This window comes from Corvus cornix, chromosome 14, assembly GCF_000738735.6.
Source record: "Corvus cornix cornix isolate S_Up_H32 chromosome 14, ASM73873v5, whole genome shotgun sequence".
In the NCBI taxonomy this organism is placed as follows: domain Eukaryota; kingdom Metazoa; phylum Chordata; class Aves; order Passeriformes; family Corvidae; genus Corvus; species Corvus cornix.
In genome coordinates, this window is record NC_046344.1 from 12,542,571 (window position 1) to 12,562,277 (window position 19,707).

At 39.1% G+C, this 19,707-nt stretch overlaps 1 protein-coding gene across 23 annotated transcripts in view; it reads right to left on the reverse strand.

Moving 5' to 3' along the window:
* The window catches only part of RBFOX1 (RNA binding fox-1 homolog 1), a 1,114,622-nt gene that overhangs the window by 346,020 nt on the left and 748,895 nt on the right, over positions 1 to 19,707 (reverse strand). The gene's annotated exons all lie outside the window — the stretch shown is intronic.

Genomic DNA, 19,707 nt, shown 5'->3' on the forward strand with positions numbered 1-19,707 from the left:
AAAAAAAAAAAAAGTAGTAATAATAAATAAATAAATGGGAATATACCACTTCCTGATTATTATTATTATGGGATCTACAGACACCCCCTCCGTAAGAATTTATAGGAGGATTTCTAAGACATCTTGAGGGAGGAGGGGAATCCTCAGAATGACTCCGGTGGCACTCAAGCCATTACCTCTCCCTGCTGAAGGACCCAGTTCACAAATCCTGCATTTGAGAAATTTTTAAACTCAAAGCAAAGCTCCTACAGAAAAGAAAGGAACATGTACTGCACCCTGCTTCTCCTTTATCTCTTTAAATGTACTTCAGATAAAAGCTGCATCCAGTCAGGTCAAGGCCTTTCCCAATCTTATTACGCTCACACAGGAGCGTTCAACACACTTTTCTACAGCCATCTACTGTCTCCACAGTGTTATTGCTGCTGTTCCTGCTGCCGGGAGAGAACTGCCAACAAGAGAAACAGGGAATACAAACAGTAAATCAGACCATAGGAAAGGTGTTTAGGCTAATTTGACTTATTTATGGGAGGATTTTTTTTTTCCTTACCATAATACATATTTTAAAATCAAAGTTAGGATGGTGATTTGCATAGTTAACAAAGGTTAATAAAGAGAACTGCAATCTTTCACTCTTTTTTTTTTTTTGTTAAGGTACTTTATGCAAATGAGTGAGCATGCAAGGGACTCGAGTTCATTTGATTGACACTTGGACTTTTATCCTTTACTACAAGAAAGTATTTTTATCTCACTTAACCCATCTCATTAAAACACACAATATACTTAGTAAAGTGATCAACAGCATCCTCAGGTAAGCAACAATTTTTAAAAGTACAGGAGACAAATCTTATTTACTTTTAAGGCTGCATTACTGGACTTGAAAATCAATCCTGACCGCACAAACTGGTGCATGCCACACCCTGACCATGACACATTTCGGGTGCTGATGTGCAGAGCCATACACACGGTCTGTCCACTAAGTGCATCAACTATATATTATAAAGAATAATAGCTAAGATGATGAGTCATAAAAATAGTCATGGAAATGAGATTAAACAGAAATTTTGCCTTATTTTTATGTTTGATTATTTATTCGTTATCTTTGGTCACAGACATTACACTCCTAAAAAAGAAAAGAAAAAAAAAAAATCATTATTTTTACTTAAAGACTCTGGTCTATTTACATATTCAGCCTGACCATATAAGGTAAAATGTCACCTAAATAATTCAAATGCATTAACTAAATTGCATAATCACTCACTGCACCAAGGTAGGTGGAAAATGGAGAGGCACCTGCTGAAACAGCCCATAACGAGGAGACAAAATAGCAAAAACAAGACTGGGGGGAGCAAACTAAAATCCATAGCACTAAACCAACTGGAATCTGCCACCAGGGTGAAGTCCAAGTAAAAATAACTGCTGTACCCCTGACAGTTCAGAGCTGACAGATTTAACAGAAAAGTGAACCAAACAATTCATATGGCATTTTATGCTACAATTTCAATAGAGAAGTTTATACAGATAAAGAGATACAGAAGTTTATACAGATAAACACATACACACACCGAGCTATTTATGATCTGCAAAATACTATGGCCAGGTAAAGTGTTGTTGCCTCTTTTAGGGGAGGCAAAAGACAAAGATTTAACACAACAATTCCTAAAGTGATAATTTTTACTGTAACGCGCAACAACAATAACGCTGACGTAAGTTTAGTGCAGTCTCATGAAATAAAGCCACTTCCTTCACACAGGTAGATTCCAAGAGGAAAAGAAAAAACTTTTGTTTCCAGTTTTGAGTAGTTTAAACCATCTGTCAGTTTACCCACCAACACTCAACACTCTGTCAGGCCTAACCCAGTCACCTTTAAGCTGTACACCTTCACCTCGTTTAGTCTTCTGCATAGTGCACTGTGTTCTGTAGTCACTTGCACTGTAATAAACCCAAAACATCATGTTAGAATGAATTACATTATACTGGTTAGGCTGAAACTACATTTTCTGATAATGTATCTGAACATCTGCCAGCCACCAGTTCTTTCTATCCCTGCACCTCAACCGAACACAGGAGGCTTTAGAATTCTCAAAGAATGGTTAAAGATTTTATTAAAATGATAAAAGACTGTGCGCAGCTATTGCCTATAAGTCACTTCTGTATCAAAATTTCCCTGTTTTGGAGAATAGGCAGCATATGAAACTTCAGGGAATAGTGCCCCCATGGCTTTCAACTTCTCTTTCTGTATTCTAAATTATCTTAATTATTAAATTGGTTACACAGTCAATTCTTCATATCTTATTCCTTCAAACAAGAGGAACAGTTTCTCATGCTGCTGTACAAAAAACATTCATTTGAAGTGTTTTATTTTTCGTACAGATATCATTCAATACTTTGTTAGTTCATCTGTAGGTCCTGTGCAGGTAGAAAAATGTGAATAAAAAGATGACTGAAAACTGGTGTATTACTCTGTTTTTTGCACCTGTGGCTGAAGTTTAAACCAAACCCTGTTTGCTAAGGTCACTTCTTGCACGTTCTGGATTTGCAAACAGTGTGAAGAAAGTAAATAGAAGGTACTGACCACAATCATTTTAACAAAGGCTGGTCCAAGAGAGCTGACATTGGGTTCAGGTCAAAGGCTATTGAAATCAATGAGAACCTTGCTGTTCTTTTAAAAAACAGGCAGTCAAACTCTGTTAAAAATCTGGGCATTTGCTATTTGCTGCTGTAATGGCCTGGTTCCTCTGATGCTTCCAGAGATGCTCACATGAGGCTCTTCCACAGGGGCTCTTCCAGGTACTTTCAGCTTCAGAACCAGCATTGCTGTGTGAGCTCGTACCACAGCCTGAACTTTTATAATCGATCAGAATATCATATATTTTCCCTACAGAATCACAAGGGATTGGTGAGAGATTCAGGATAGATAAAAATAGTTAGTAATAGCAAAAATGAAATAATAAATTTTGTACTCATAATTAATCAAGATTAGTTATATATGTGATCAGCACATTCTTACTGGCACCTAAACAGTTCCCATTTCTGAAAAATCAAGCTCGAGATTCTAGGAGTTCCATTACCTTATTAAAGAGCCATAACTCATAGACATATCTTGGCATATTTATTAATGACACAGAAGATTGGAAATAGCACTGATATTTCTGCTTACTGCATTGGAAGACAAGAAAATGCAGACTAAGTTCCTCTTCTTGCAGGGGATATAAACCTCCTAAGAACTGCAAGAATATTAAAACAAGCTCAGTGCTAGTTGGTATGATCTTTGTTTTTCTAGGTGCTGTATGATCATGCAGAAGGGTATCAAAATCATACATTTAACTAATGGACCGCAAAGACAAAACTTACTGACTTTAATGAGTCTGTGCTTTCAACCAACATCTCTATTCTTCAGAATTTAAACCAGAGGGATTTAATAACTCTTAAAAACCAAAAAGCCCAATAAAGGAGAGAGGGAATGTGATCGTAATGATTACATTGATGTTACTGGTAATGAACTGGTTTCTTTCACCTAAACATCCCCAAGAAAAGTTACCACTGATGCACATGATACATGAGCTGCAACAACGCTAAAATCTCACATAATTTACATAGAATACAGAAAATAATTTTAAACATTTAGAAGGCTAGAAATATTTGTGCTTGTGCTTAATTTCCACACCTTAGCAGCCTCATCTATCATGGCTGTATATGAAATGAAAAAGTGCAAATTGTTAGGAAGTATGGAAACAAAACAAGCCCTTAATCTGTTCCTGAGTCACTACAGTTTTAAGGGGGTGGGTTTTGCTGTATTTTTTCTGGTTCTTGATTTTTGGATTTCAGCATAAATGCAGAAGAGCAACTGAAGTGAAACTTTATGTACAGTTTGGTTGGTTTATAAACTCTGTGTTTTCACCACACAGTTTCTGGGGTTTTTTTTTTTTCCATTTTCAATTAATTTCCACTACTTTAACCCTCCTGTCACTTTTGATGCAAGAAATTGGTTTCTGTGCTCATTTGCTGTGTACAGCTATGACATCTTAAAACCAGAAGAGATTATGTGAGGTCAGAATATCATCCCAGGAAAGCCTGAGGAGCAACCAGCCAAGCATTTGGTCATTAGAGCTCAGCACAATTTAAAATGCCCAGTCAGGATTCCTGGCTGTTTGATGAATTGTGCTCAGTGTGCAGTCCAAGGGAGGACAAGCAGGATGGAGGCAGATGGAAGCTTCCTCAGACCCCAGATTCCATGACACACACATGGGATGCACACAGCCAAGCACTTCCCACAGAACCAGGCATACAGGAAACTCTGCTTCCCTTTTTCTTAGCACAGCAAGGTGGTGGGAGACAAACATGAGGGGTCTGACCCTCCGTCTGGTACAAACACTTCATTTGTGATGTATCTGGAACAAAGCCAGTGGCTTATTTCTCCCAACACTCAAACATTCTATCCTGACAAGACTCAGGGTAACTAAGTGATTATATTTAAGCCAAATTATTAGTGATCATTGTTCAGTTGGTACCAGCTCAGTCCCTTATCCATAATTTCAGTGGCAGGTGCTGCATTGCTGCTGCTTCTTCACTCTTTGGTGAGAACAGACTCAGACAATAATTCTGCCAAAGAAAACCCTGCCAGCCACAGGAAAACCTCACATAATCTCTCCTGGCTTTGAGATGTCATAGCTGGACTCCAACTTCAGTCTGATCAGGGAGGGTGTTACCGTGGGTTGAGGACGGACTTGACTTTACTTAAATAAGGTCTGTGAAAGAAAAGTACCAGAGAATTAACACAAGGACAGTGGGATCAGAATTTACCAGCTCCAAGAAAAGAGTTTTAATTAAATTTCCTGAAATGTTAGTACAGCTCTCCAATTTTCTGCTGGATAATGCCCAGGTGTGTGTGCAAATCTTCCCCTTGACTTTAGATACTCTGCTTATACAGATCACAAAAAGAAACAAATCTGTTTCAGCATGTAATCATTCCCACTTGAACAAAGCAAGCTGGATATCAAATATTGAGTACTGGTAACAAGTGGCTCTCAACTCATCTGTACCCTGAGAACTTAGACTGGTTGAATAAAATTGAATGAATTAAGTATCTCAGGATACTCTGGAGCACAAAAAAGAAACTAATGTCATCAGCAAAATTACCTCCAGGCAAATGTTTGCTTAGCTTTAGTCAACATCTTCTTTCCACTGCCCATAAAATCTTTGATTCAAGAGAACACTAAGACAACTCACAATCTTATAATGCATTTTTAAAACCTGGCAGAGGGTATTTCCATCTTCACAGTAGGACACATAATTATATCCTCCTTAGAACAGGCTAATCTGAAACCAACCATTGCTAACTATTATCTGTTTATTGAAACACAGGATAAAAAATCTCTTTTCAAGATACTACACTCAAATTTGCTTTGGGTGAAGATCCAGTAGTGGAACCAACTGATACCATTCCTCAGGTAACATCAGCCACATGCTGCTGCTGGCAGAACCATCTATCAGCTCACATCAGCTGATGCAGGGACTTGGGAGAGGGATGGCACTCAGATAAATAAATAAAACTTGCCACACTTACACAGTAAATCAATACAAAGTTGTCTCTAGGATTTCTTTAAACAATTGCAACTATTCTAAGGTAAGATTTTGTTTTCAAAAGGGGAGTAGGGGTTAATATTTGGTAATCATCACTAATATGATAAAAGGTTCCTATTACCAATGACTTAAGGACTTCTTCCCTGTAATTTTCAGTTTATGAGTATATAAATTGCTTTGTTATTTAGTGCAGGCTCCTTAAATCCTGAAGTCTTTATGCACTGGATGATAACAAATGGATCAGTTTTACCACTTATAATAGTTCAGTAAATCATGGAACAGCCTACCTTTCAGCAAAGCCATCATACAGAACTTATCACAGCAAACCTATCAGCTGCTACTTCTGACTATATATCTGACAAAACTAATTCATGCTCTGTCTCCTCGTCTCACTTGTTTTTTAACAGGGTGAAAACAGCCTCGTAACTGAAGGTGGGTTATATCAGTGTTTTGATTCTGTGAGGGACTGGCACATGCACAGCATGTGCTGAGCACACTTCTCCTGCTCCCAGGCTGCCAGAGCACCACTACTGACGGCAGCACCACTGTACAACAGCCCCACGATAAAAAAAAGGTGAAAAATCTGCTCCTCTGCCACCTGAAATCCCAGGAACAGCACCAGAACCAGCCTCGCCATTAGGCTGCCCAGCACCTCCGGTTCTGCTCACAGGATCAGAAAGGCCTCTGCAGCAGTGTCCTGGTGGAGGCAGGTACTGCCCACCTCCAGGCAGGACAAGTGACAAACAAGGAGATCCAGGGGCAGGATTTTAGGGAGGCACTGCAGGGGCAAGGTGTATGCTTGGAATGGAAAAATACAAAACTAATACTGGCTATTCAGAGAGAAAACAGGGAAAAGAAGTTACATAAGAGGATTGAGATATCTACAGAAATAGACAAAAAGCTGATGCTACAGGTGCTAATCACTCCCAGCATATTAGCAGTGCACGAGAACAGCCCTGAGTTAACTCTATCAACAAAACAGCTGAGTTTGGCACTTCTGAGACAATTAGTGCCTCACAATTGCTGTCTCATTGAAGCTGGCTCTTTACACCACAACTGCAGAGTATAAAAGCCTACAGAACTGCTGCTGTACTTCTTGCACAAGTAGTGTCTGTGTTCAATAACTCACGTGCACCCACTGCATATACACAGAATTCTGCAGCCAGGTACACAGAGCGATGGCCTGGCAGTGGCATCAGTCTGGAAATAACAACTGTCTTCAGAATCTTCTCCTACTCCTCATTCTCAAGGAAATCAGCGACTGTTTGAGGAGCCCTAATGGCACCATCACATCGAGAAAAGGAAGCCGTGAGGCTGCTCTTTAATAAATCAATGCCACTTTGGCTGCCTTCCAGACCACAAAAACACTTTGGGCATCTTTGCCTGCCTTTCATTTTGTGACTTGTAGGACCCTCTCCATCATCTTGATGTCTGCAGATTTTCTCCATAACCCTTTTTCTTTTTTTTGGCTTCTACCATGAGACTCACAGAACATTCTCCTTTAATAGGTCTCAAACTATGTTTTTCCAGAAACTTTTGACATTTTCTGAAACCTGGCATTTATGTATTAAAGATAAATAAGTAGTGAGACAGTAATTAAGGCTGCATCAGTGCTTTCCTAAAGCATGCAACATGCTGCATGGACATGCATGGCCAAATAGTTCTGATTTTCAGAAGTGGCCTCAAATTATTTTGACATCGCCTCAGAAATACCGAGAAATTTCTGTCCATCAGTCCAAACTATGAGAGGGAACCCAGGGCACGTCAGGTGACAAAATGAGATGAAGAGTGCCTTCTGGGAGTCTGGCAGAGGGAATGCCTTCCTGGCATCTTGGAGCAGGACAGATCTGTGAATGGGTGTGAGTGCAGCTATCCATGTTCTGCTCTCGTTCACACTGAAAGCCTACAAGTACAAACGCTCATTTCTAAGATTTCTTTAAACAGGACAAGGTTGTTTCTGAAGAAGAGGTGTTTCTAAAAGAAAGTTAAATGCAACACAACTGTAAAGGAGTTCTTGCAGTTGAGCAGCTGCCTGTGAACACTGCAGGTAAACGCACACAGCACTGCACGAGGAACACCCTGGGACAGGAGATTCTGCACTGCTTCTCCACCACTGCAGGCACTTGATAACTGGGTCACTATACCCCTTCCAACACCCCCACAGTAAGAACAATTTTTTTCCTGGTCTTAAAAAATTTTGGGAGTATGTAGCTTGTTGCAAAAAGTCAGATTCAGAGCAGTTTTTCCTGCATGTTTCAAGCATTACAAAGCATGTCGGTGTTCGGCTGCTAGCCACCAACAGGCCAGTAACCAGGCAATAATCAAACCAACCTGAGAGTACTTCAGATTCCACCACTGCCTTCCAGTACCATCAGAAATTCCTTCAGCAAAGTCAAGCTGGATTCCCTGACCATTCATTCTCACAATTAAAAATTTCACTTCTCATACAGTTCTTTTGCCTGAAATCAAAATACTCCCTGCGTTGTCTCTCCCCTTTCATGAGCTGCCCGTCCTTTCCGTGATTAAATTGATTGTACATTAGAGATGCTGTGTTTACCTCAGACACTCTCCATTAGGAGGGATCCAGCCTGTACACTAAATATTTAATTGGTGTTCTGAGATGCTCTGAATCCATGTGTTTTCTATTTTCCTAGGGGGTTCCTGGTTCACATCAGTTGGATACTTCTTTCCCAGCAACAAAATGTAAAGTTAACTATTTCCAACAGCAAATGCACAAATGCACTGAAAAAACACCCCAAAAAACCCAAACCAAAACAAACAAAAACCAAACCAACCAAACAAACAAAAAAAACCCAAACCAAAACAAATTACACCCTGCTCTGAAAACAGTGACATTCTGGAAATATAACCTCTCTCACAAACCAAAATGCAGATTCTTCTGGTAGAACAGGCTGATAATACTTTGTGCATGTGTGAAAACTGAGATTTGTTTTTTCTTTTCCCACTGTGAGAGGGAAATTCTCCAGTAGCATCACAAGGAGTGATTGTTCCACACTTTACTGTTCCATCTTTCATCAGAGACAAATCGCCAACACAGTGGCAATGTTCTGGTGCAGCCCAGGGTTACTGCTCAGTTCTGAAGCACTTCCCGTGACAAAAGGCTGGTGGCACTTTGACTGAGGCTGAAAGAGCATCAGCAAGTGGCAGAGCAAACCTGTGCTGGTCTTACTGTCAAAAACACCACGCAGATGAGGAACAGGAGCAGCCTCTGTGAGCACAGAGCTGGGTAACACTCTCGATATCCCTTTTCTCTGGGACTACACTAGGCTCAGCTGGGCTCCACTCACAGGAAATTGCAAAATGCTGATCAAAGGCATCACAGCACTCATTGCTTTTCACTGAGCAAGACCTTGCTAAACCACAGCATCTATGCAAACTGATCTTTGTAAGCAAACAGTATGAAAGCATTTCAAAAGATACTTCGATTTTTAAAATTTTTTCTTTCACATGAAATTTCACATGCCAATATGACAAACAAGCAAAGACCATTAAGCACTGGGTACCCTGCTTCTATTTAGTTACTGTCTCCTAAGGACACGCTACATTCAGAGCAAAGGGGTAACCAGCAGGGCATGTTTTCCATCCTGACCTGCACTTCAAACGAGAGAATTCTCCATGAGCAGAGCTCGTTAATGCAATTCCTTACAAGGCAGGGAGACTCTGGGCTGCAGCATCAGGTTGCATAAAGCCCATCTGGCCTCTCAGGGGTGATATTTTTTGTTCTCCTCTGAGCCCTGAACTTGGATGCTCTCTGCACACTGAGTGAGTCTCCACGTTCACTCACCGCTCGGAATTAAACTCTTCTGTGGCTGTGGAAATCCAAACAAGCACTAACACCCAATTAAACACATGCTAAAGTTTTCTTTGCCTGAGATACATCTTGTAAATTTCTGTGTTCTAAATTCCAATCCAATTCCAAGAATTTTACATTCTTTCCTCCACCTGGCCAAGGAAAGGCAATGCCTGTGCCTGCAGCAGGAACCTAAGCAGGGAGAGGCTGAGTGCTCCATATAAAGCACTGGAAGTGCATCAATACCATGCTTTAGTGCCAGCAGCACAGCAAAATAAACAGTGCAGGAACAGGGCAAGCATTTGGGTGGGATTTCGTTCAGAAAAACATACAGGAACATCAATCTGCTTTTGGTATTTATTGTAATAATGTCAAAAATCTGTTTCAACTGAATTTCCTCTATACTATATTGCCACACTAACTGTATTATGGTTACAGATGAACGCTTACTGAACTTCTTTCTCTGTTTAATAATGTCAGTGTTTTCCAGTGCTTTCAAAATAAAGCTTGGATTACTCTGAATAAAACATGGAAATATATTTTCATTAATCAATTTGAAAAATTATTTTTTTATTTTCCTTTCAACCTTTTTTAAATAAGAGCCAATGTTTTCCACATCATTTTATATTTGGTATCATATAAGCCACAGAGTTCTCTAAAAATGGTAAAAGTCTTTCTGAGATTTAAATCTAAACCTAATACCATTATGCATTATTTTGGAGCGTCTAATACATTTTCAAAGAAAATGGTGAAAAAAACTACTTTTTAAAAAATTTTGGCACAGAGGTATCATAATTTTAACATACTGGATAGAATATTGGAACGTAATTTTTTGCAGCCATTGGATCTGGTTTTCAAACCAGAAGGAACTTCATGGCAATGTTAACAAACCATGATTGCTCTGTTCTGATGCTGACATGTGAAAAAAACCCTAAAATTTGGATACAAAAGAGTCAAGAAAAGTTTTGTTATATTTTTAACACTGATGAATATTCAAAATATTTTACTGGCTCTCTGTGTAAAATTGATACTTTGGATACAAGATTATCATAACTGAAAAAAACCCCACAATCCTATGGTGGACTCCACATTTCCAGCTGAGCATATGACTGGGAAGGTGCCCAGAACCCAAGACCTGCACATTTCAAGGGCTTAGGAAAAATTAGGTTGTTAAGTGAATTTATTTTTTTTTCTCCTAGATTTATAGCAGTTTGTTTGGGGTTTAAAAAAAATAATAATAAAAAAAAAAATCTCTGTTTATAGATGAAAGAGAATAGTAAATAATTACAGTAATAGACTTCTAATGCATTTTGTACTATTATCATCTGGGCAAATATATAGAAAAATATTTTTCTTAATTTCAAATTAAATGCTAAATACAATTAGATTTTAAATATGTGTTTTAGTGGAAGCAGGAGTGTAAATGATGTAAGAGATATCCTTGAGTTGGGAGCCCAGCAACTGAGCCAAAACTCAAAAGAATAAACTACCTTTTCAGAGGTATCTTTACAGAACATGCTGCCAGGTTCTTCCTTGGGCACTGTGGCAATATCACATGAAAATTCCTGGGAGATTTCATTCCAAAAAATGGGAAATGCCAGTTAGGGTGTCGAGAAAAAAAGAACAAGGGGGGAGCTAAATCATCAAAAGGCTGGATTTTTTTTTTTTTTCCCAGTGCCTACAGTTTTAGATGCAAATGTATGTGCACAAAACCATGTGCCTGGAATTATCCCTAAGCAGAATGTTTACCATACATTTATGGTAAGGAGCAAACACATGATTGGTTACCTGCATCACATAAAGTGACTCGCCATCATTTGATCTTGAAAAATTGTGGGAATAAAACAGGAGATTAATGCAATCTACCTTAAAATTCCCAGGCAGTGTGTTAAGCAAAAAAAGTACACCAGATATCAAGGATGTATCTGAACCATAAAGTATTCGGGACAAAGGCAGTATCTTACCCTGTGCTTGTAAAATGCCTGTAATTTATGGTGCTATATAAATGATTTTTAACAATGATGAAAACAGTTGTAGAAAGCAGTAGTTCAAAGGGGAAAAAAAAAAAAACAGAAGAGGAGAAATGAGCTGATAGCATATGAAGCAATCTATAGCACGTAGGGAAAACCAACCAAAAGGTAATAAAACTATTCATTATGTGCTCTTTGGAGGGCAGCTGCTCTCAAGTAGCAAAGTGACCTTGAGATGAACACCACTTTTTTCACTTTCAGTGTTGTACTCAAAGAGATCTGAAGAATACAAAGGCAGAGATAACTACTGCATGAAAGAGAAATGCTAGGAATGGAACTTTCGAGCACAGAGTGCATCTGTGGTTTTGCCCATTACCTATGGAATAAAAGTCTACATGGCACTTGATTACATACTTGGGATACATCTGTAGCCACTCCTTCACATTAAGGGCCCAAATTTCTGGTATTAGTGGAGCACAGAAAATGCCTGTGATCTGATGTACTCTGGTTTTATATCTTCCTCTCCCTGTCCAAGCCTCACTGTCTTTAAAGATAACAGAGGTGATCAAAGCTTCAAAATACACAACAGCACACAGATGTGGAGGAAAAAACATTTCCAAAACAAGGTCAGGTTCTCCCAGGGGTGAGAAACAACAAAGAAGCTACAAATCAGCAGAGCATTTTTACCTTTCTCAACTTCCTGGCTTATAAAATGCATCCTCCAGATACCATGCTACAAGTACAAAAATACCAGCTCAGGATTTCTTCCATTTCTCAAACAGTTTGTCCCCCAGTACCTACTGAAATTGGTGATTGCTTCAGTCAAGGGGCAGGACCTTGCACCTGGCCTTGTTCACCTTCATGAGGTTCACCTGGCTCCACCTTTCCAGCTTGCCCAGCCCCACACAGGGAAAAGTGTGAAACTCTGGCTAATACCCTTTTTTTCCAAAACAAATTTTTGCTGCAAGCCTTTGTGAAGAAAAGAAAAATTAGTCATATTTTTAAAATTCTGTACTTCATTCATCTTCCAACACCAGGTATAGGTCCCTGCTCAAGCCCAAAACTTCAAGATGGTAAAAAATTACTGTCAGCCTGATAAAACATGGATTTGGTTTGTTTGGTGTAGTTTCTTTTTATTTCTCTATCTCATTTCCTGGGGACTAAACAGAGGGGGTTTTTGGGATTCTGTACCAAGAAAGCCATTCCTGTGGAACACAAAGACTTGGCTTTCAGGACAAGTTGGCATTTTACTGCAGAATAGAACAGAGTACAGGTACAGTTCACTTATTCTTACCATTAAAAATGTCGAGACAAAAAGCAAATATAGACTTCTAAAATCCTGGCCTATTCAAGACCAAGATTTCACTCAATATCTGACAGTGTGGTGCATCTGCATGTCAAGCTCAAGTCAGTAGGAGTGAATCCTTAACTACATTTGTACATATGTATAATACAGATACATATTTGTATGTGTATGTTTTTATATTAATATTGGTTAATGCATTTCTGGTTTAAGATGAATTTATTTTTCCTCGTAATTTTTGCGCTTTGAAAAAACTTCGGCAGCTACTTAAAGCATGATGAAATGTTTCTGTAGAGTAGCAAACCTGACCAGTTTAAACAAGCAGGGTTTAGAAAGATTTTACAGAACAGAAAAAGACCATTAACATCAATAAAAGGACATGACGTCCATATTAAAATCAATATTCCTTCATTCTCTCTACTTGAAAAAATACTGGTTCAAGAAGTCAATGTGGCTCAGTGACTATATGTCCCTATAACACTGCATTGTTTGGATTCTTCATGTAAATTGGTTTGGGTTTTTTTCAGTTCTTACAATATTTTCAATGCCTTTCTTGTTGCCTTTAAAAGTGTTGTTGCTCAGTCTGTTCTTTTATATATGAGTAAATGAGAATAGAAATCCACCATGCAGAAGGACCAAACAGTGTGTTAAAAATCCAGCCCAACTACCTGCAACTGAAAAGCCTTTCCTAGTTTTTCACTTTTTTTTCACCCAAGTGAAAAAGAAAAGTAAACAGTTCAAGCCAGCATCACTACCCATGCAAAACCACATAACCCCCACCCAAGCTAGAAAGGCCTCGTGGAAACACCCATGGGGAAAAAAAACAAAAACAAACAACCCAACACCAACCCAAACCTTGCAAAAAGCCCAAATCAACCAAGGAAAAAAACCAAAAAACAAACAAAAACCCCAAGACCACAAACCCCTCCAAGCTGCAGTGTAAACTAGATAGTGTTTCCTGCTTGAACTAGGTGTGACACTATAGAGACTATGATCTTTGCTAGTCAAATTGCCTCAGCAACAGCAGAGGTTGAAATAATAAGTCAGGATAGTATAAACACTGTTAAAGCTGTGCACTCAAAGGTCTAGTTTCCAGATGATCAAAGAGAAACTACAAAAGCCGTGTGAAAAAAGAGCTTCCTCTCAACAAACACAAACTAAGCAAGAAAACCTTTCTTCTTTTCTAGGACAGCCCCCCTGATCACAGCAAGTGCTCTGCAGCAGGAGCTGTGTGCAGCCACTGCAGAAAGTCTGAACCAAAAGCTGCTGTTCTGAGTGCAAAGCTGTTCCCAAAAGCAGTGTGCAGCCAGGACTGGGCATCGCTCATGTTTGTGCAGCAGGTACAAGAGAGCACCAGGCTATTGAATTAATGTCGGGTACTGTCTCAGCAGCCCTTAAACTGTCCAAATGTATTTCCTTCTATCCCTTCACAGGTTTACCACTGCCTGAACCTTCATTACACTCAGTGAACTATCCCCTGCCCCTGGTTGTCTGTGTACAGATATGAGTTTAAACACCCGTTGAGTAGCTGCTGCATTCCATACAGAGTGCTGCAGCTCTAAATGGAACCTGTCACCCTAACCGGACAGGTACTTAGTGCAAACACTACCTCAGCCTCACCAAAAGTTCCTGTAATCCTTCATGTCCAGCAGTTATGAAGTACCACACAGAGAAAATACTTGACTGTGCAAAAATGAAAGTTGAATTCAAAAGAAAGTGGCACTTGAACAGTAGAAAAGCCTCTGCCTGCTATTCTCAGAGGGAGATGCCAAAACAACATCAGGACAGGAATGGAAAGTTTTTTGAATAGCATTCCACCAAGAGCAGGGTCAGGACAATACCTAAAGGCCTCTTAAGAAGTCCTGAAAGAATTCAAACAAACCTGAAGTGAGTGGCACCACTATTAAATAAAGTGATGCAAACACTTTATTCTCTTGATCCAAGGGCCCTATTAGCAGTCAGCATTTGAAGAGAACAGGATCCTTGTGGTAAGAAGCCATGGCACTTGAAACATGAACCCCAACAGTTTTCATTACCTTGCCACTGTTTTTCGCCACAATAATATTAAACAACAAATTGGAGGCCAGCATTATGAGTTACTATTCTCGGGAAGGCTCCTAAAATTCAGCAGAACTGCCAAGCAAGACTGCAACTGAATTTTACATTTCTCTAGTTGCCTTTTTTTGGGCACACGTTTATTTTAAGCTAAGTTAAAATTTAAATAAAATCACATCCCTAAAATTAACCCTTCTCCCCAGTCTTTTTTAGGTCTTATTTCCAAGATTTTTTTTTTTTCCTTGAGCTGTGATGTAAATTACTTTTTATGGAACCACTGGGAATATAGCTGGTAAGACAGTGAGTGAGAGTACTCCAATTTCATTCCATGTCAATGTGTAATACAAATCAGGAACCAAAAATACACCTTCTTATTGATCTCACCTACCTGCATCTCCACACTACACCTACACGGGCGACGACACACACAGCTCGCTGCAAGAATAACTATGGGAACTAACGAAGGATCACTTTAAGCCACTTGTCTGGCACATCAAATGTGGCACATGTGAAATCCTAAGCAAAGAGGATGAGTAGTAAACCCACTGGATTGATTAAATTTTAGGAGTTATTTTAGCTTTGCCCCTTGCAACCCTTTTTCCTTTGAGGCACATATAATACTTGGTAGTTCCAGATTACTCTTCCAGGCAAAACACACACACACTGTCTACAAATGCAGACCAAGGGATTTTCAGAGGAAAGGCAAAAAGTGACATTTTTAGTACTGGCCAGAACCAGCTGCCCTGTTTTGCAGAAATGCCATGGATTACTACGTTGCTCTCTGGTAACAAGACATCACTGACTCACAAAACCAGCTCATACCCATTTCTTTGCCTCCTGTCCAGCGTGGGAAGAGGTGGATGGAGAGCAGAGGTTTTTGGCCATCCACCACGTATGTCCTGCCCTGCTCTCGTCCTAAGTAATTTCAGAAAACCCTCGAGAATAATATCTACTAAAAAAAAATCACTTCCACTCCGATTCTCTTCCCCTCTCCAGTTGTTTGTTTTCGTTCAGCTCAAACCAATTGAAAAATTAGTGTCTGTCACTCAATCACAATTTACCTCCTTAGTGCATCAGAGGAATACTGCACACAAAAATGTCAATGGATTACTCTTATATCACTGCAGAAAGCTAATGCCACAACAATTAGCTTCAAAAATTTTCTTTAAAAAAGCTTCCAAAAACCCTCATCAATACAGCTGAGCACATTAGAAACCTCATAAATTAATGCACTGGACAAAGACACAAATAAAGCTAAATACTGCAGGATCAATGTTGCTTAAAAATTATGCTGGGCATCAACGCATTTGCTGTTGTTTTCTCTACACCCGGCATAACTTTGATACATTTTTGGCTGCATGTTGCACTTTATTTCATTTACCATACTAGAGACAAGACAAATATTGAATGCAAAACTTCTGTCTTCTTGAAGATTAGAGCACTATAAAAATATAAAAGTTGATATTAAATACAAGATGATCGTTAGAGCCTGCCCTGCCAATATTTCAGACCAGAGAAGGAACTCTGGCTGCATAGAATGCATCTTGATAATAAGCACATGTGAAAGAAGCTGTTAATTAGAGCAACAACTGGGTCACTTAAAATTTCAGATCAAGGAAGCTAATCACACCATTTACCATTAGACCTCATTGGTATTCACAGGAACATTTATAAAGCCTCCTAACATTAGAGTTTAAAATTGTCCTCTGCCCACCTTGGAGAGCTCATCTGGTGTTGCTGCATCAGGACCAAAAGCATTAGCTTATATAGCACAACTCATGCCAGTACAGATACAGGAGTTCATTTTAAACAGCTACATTGAATTAATCATGCAAAATAATCAATTATGAGCTGAAGGTTGGGTAAAGCTCGGTAAGCTTTAAGTTAGCCTGTACATTTAAGTCATGTTCTTAGGCTATGATAAAAAAATAACATCCCAAGTTCAAGTCAGACCAGCCAGGAAGGTTCAGGGGGAACAGCAGACAGACTTCTGAGGCTGCCACTGTCCTTATTTATAGCTTTAGGTACTCCAGCTAATTTCTACTTAGGGCTCGGATCCCAATTTTCTTCACAGCCTTAAATAACCTGGACCACGCACATTTCAAAGTCTGTTTTTCAGACTGAAATACAGGCAGAAAAGTGCTTTTAAATGATTTTGAGCAAGCTGTGAGTTCTGTGCCTTTACAGGTCATTTCTAATACATCAGAATGACAACTACACACAGCAACTCCTGAGCAGCAAGAGGCAGGAGGAGAGAGTCAGAGAAGAGGAGAGGGTGTGACTGCCCAAAAAGAGATTTATAAACCAGGAATGGGTAACACAAAACACAATGAAGGGGAGTAAAGAATCTCATTATTTTCTTTGAAGGAAATACTGATGAAGCACAGTGTGTGGAGGGAGGTGGGGAAGACACTGATGAGTCAATCTGCCTTTAGAAACAGACTGTCTTTTTTAGTACAACTCGATTTAAGTGACACCAGATCAGAAAGCAAAAAGACATTAACAAACATGAAAACAATTAATATTCAAGGCAGCACTTTGTAATGAAAAATCACTGCCAAGAGGAAGTAAAACTTGAAAAATGGCATTGATACTTTATTTTTTTTTTTAATCAAATGGAAATTTACCAAAGTTAGGTTAGGTTATGTTTCCAAATGGAATAAAAAAGCCCCAACCAGCCTTGCTAGAGATAAAATTCCCATAATTTTCTGTATGATTTCTCATTTAAATAATTCAGGTAAAGACATTGATTTCTAGCTGGGGACTGTACCAGGCTGGCAGGGCAAATAAGTTACACACTTGTGGTTGTTGTGAAGTCCAAACATTGAGTAGAAAAGGGTTAAAATGCACAGGCTTCCTTAACTATTGATTATCATTCATTGTAAATATAATGTATAATGGCCAGAGGATCGAATATGGATGAGTTTCATTACTCTAAATGCTTTATTCCAGAACAGTGACAGTCGGCTTTGCTTTAAAATTTACAAGGCAGTGAAACAGATAAGAGGTGAGAAATGTCTGAATAAACTATTTTAGTCACACCTGGATATTTCTTTCTACAGCCACACAATGACTAATTATTTATTTACACTATTATGCTTTTAACAACCCTTTCTTTTGAAACTTTTTTATGACTCTTAGACTAAGGAATTACTAGGGAATCAAAAAAGAAGAGTGGCAGACATTTTCATCTTACACTTAGCAAGGAAGTGGGAGATAGTATCTTTTTTTCCTTGTGTTATTAGATGATCTAATGATAATCTGATTTTAACTTGGTTTTACAAACAATAGGATGTCAGCATTTTGTTGTTTTAATCCTGTTTCCTTGTTCTGTTTCAATTCTTTCAGATGGGATGAAGCACTATTATTTTTTTTTGTAAAGAGACTGCCTGACAGCCCAGTATTCATGGGAGGTCACAAACCCCAAAAGAAAATACTGCAGGCCTGCAAAACCTAATCCAGCCAATGAAACAGTTCTTTAACAGTACTGCTCAGTTAGGGAGCCAACCTAAAAGTGCCAGAATGGTCAAGTTACACCCTCATAGTGTTCCAAGTGCAACAGGTCCACACAGGATATTTAAATTTCAGTGTGACCTTTTGACACAGCAGATTAACTGTGAAAGCCATAGGAGATCCCTGCTACAGGAACAGAGCTCACACTGGAAACTGTGTTTTGTGTAACAGGAACATCACAGGAATTGTGGAAGCAGATGTACCTAAATTTAGAAGGTTACAGGCATGGTTTTGTCTCTAGGTGCCAACGTTTTGCTATGACAAACGCATAGCTTAGGCTATGCATCGTAAGCACTGAGCTCCTTGTTGAGCATAAATGTGTAATACTGGAACAGAAAGATACATGAAAGTTTCACTGCACCACATTTTATCCACTACTTTGAAAAAGCATACCTATTTATTTGAAGAAAGAGCTGGTGGCCACCTCACATTATATTTCAAAACAATGTTTGCCTTCATTCAAGGAAGAAAATAAAAACAAGAAAAAGAAATGAAAACTTTCTTTGTTCTCAAGGCACTGCTACCTCTTGAAAAGCTTGTCCTTCAGGTACTAGTGCAATATTTTAGCTTTGACAGCTGCTCTGTTGAGACATGACTACTGATAAAACAAAGCTTTGTCACTCCAGCTCCAGTACAATGCGATGCAGTCACATGTCAGAAGGAAAGAATCGAGGACAATATGTGATGCATTGTTCTTGCCTAACTTACTTACCAAAAATCCCATTACAAGTGTGGTGAGGACCAGCTGAAGCATCTAGATATGTTGATGAAGTTAATCTAATGAATGGCTGAATGGACAAGAACACTGCACAATGTACTTTAACGCAAGTATATTCCTTACACTTGCAAGTCATGCAGGCGCTGCTGACGCTTAGCAAACAAAAACAAAAACAAAATGCTGCTTGTTCTATTTCCAACAATATTTTTGTTTGTACAGAAACTTACCCTTCCTTCAGGCCTGGCTCTCCCTCTCTACTTGCATGTGGGATTTCAAGTGAATACTCATCATGTGGTGTCAATGGTAGGTCTATTAAGCAACACTCAGATGACCAAAAAGCTTTTAGTTGGTTGGGCTTTTTTGGTTTTGCTTTTTCTTCTTGTAGTTAATGAAGGTTCTTATACTTTCCCAAACTAATACTAGAATCAATCAAGAAATATTGCAATGGAAAAGCATCTTCAGAGATCTGTAGCATTTAAAGGGAGCAGAGACTAAAAGCTCTAATACAAGAAGGGGGAAAAACATAAGAGAGGTCAGCAGCCTGGGCTCAGGAACTCTGTCTCCTTTACAGATTGTACACAACCAATACACACTAAAATCACCAGCTACCTCCCAGCCCTGGCACTGGTTCCTCTCTGACAGCACACAGACTACAAAAATCCAAAGGATAACGTCTTCTTGTTCAAACCCAGCTCAGAGTGGAGGAATTCTGGGAAGCACAGAGTGACCTTTGGCACTGCTGAAGCTGCACATGGTG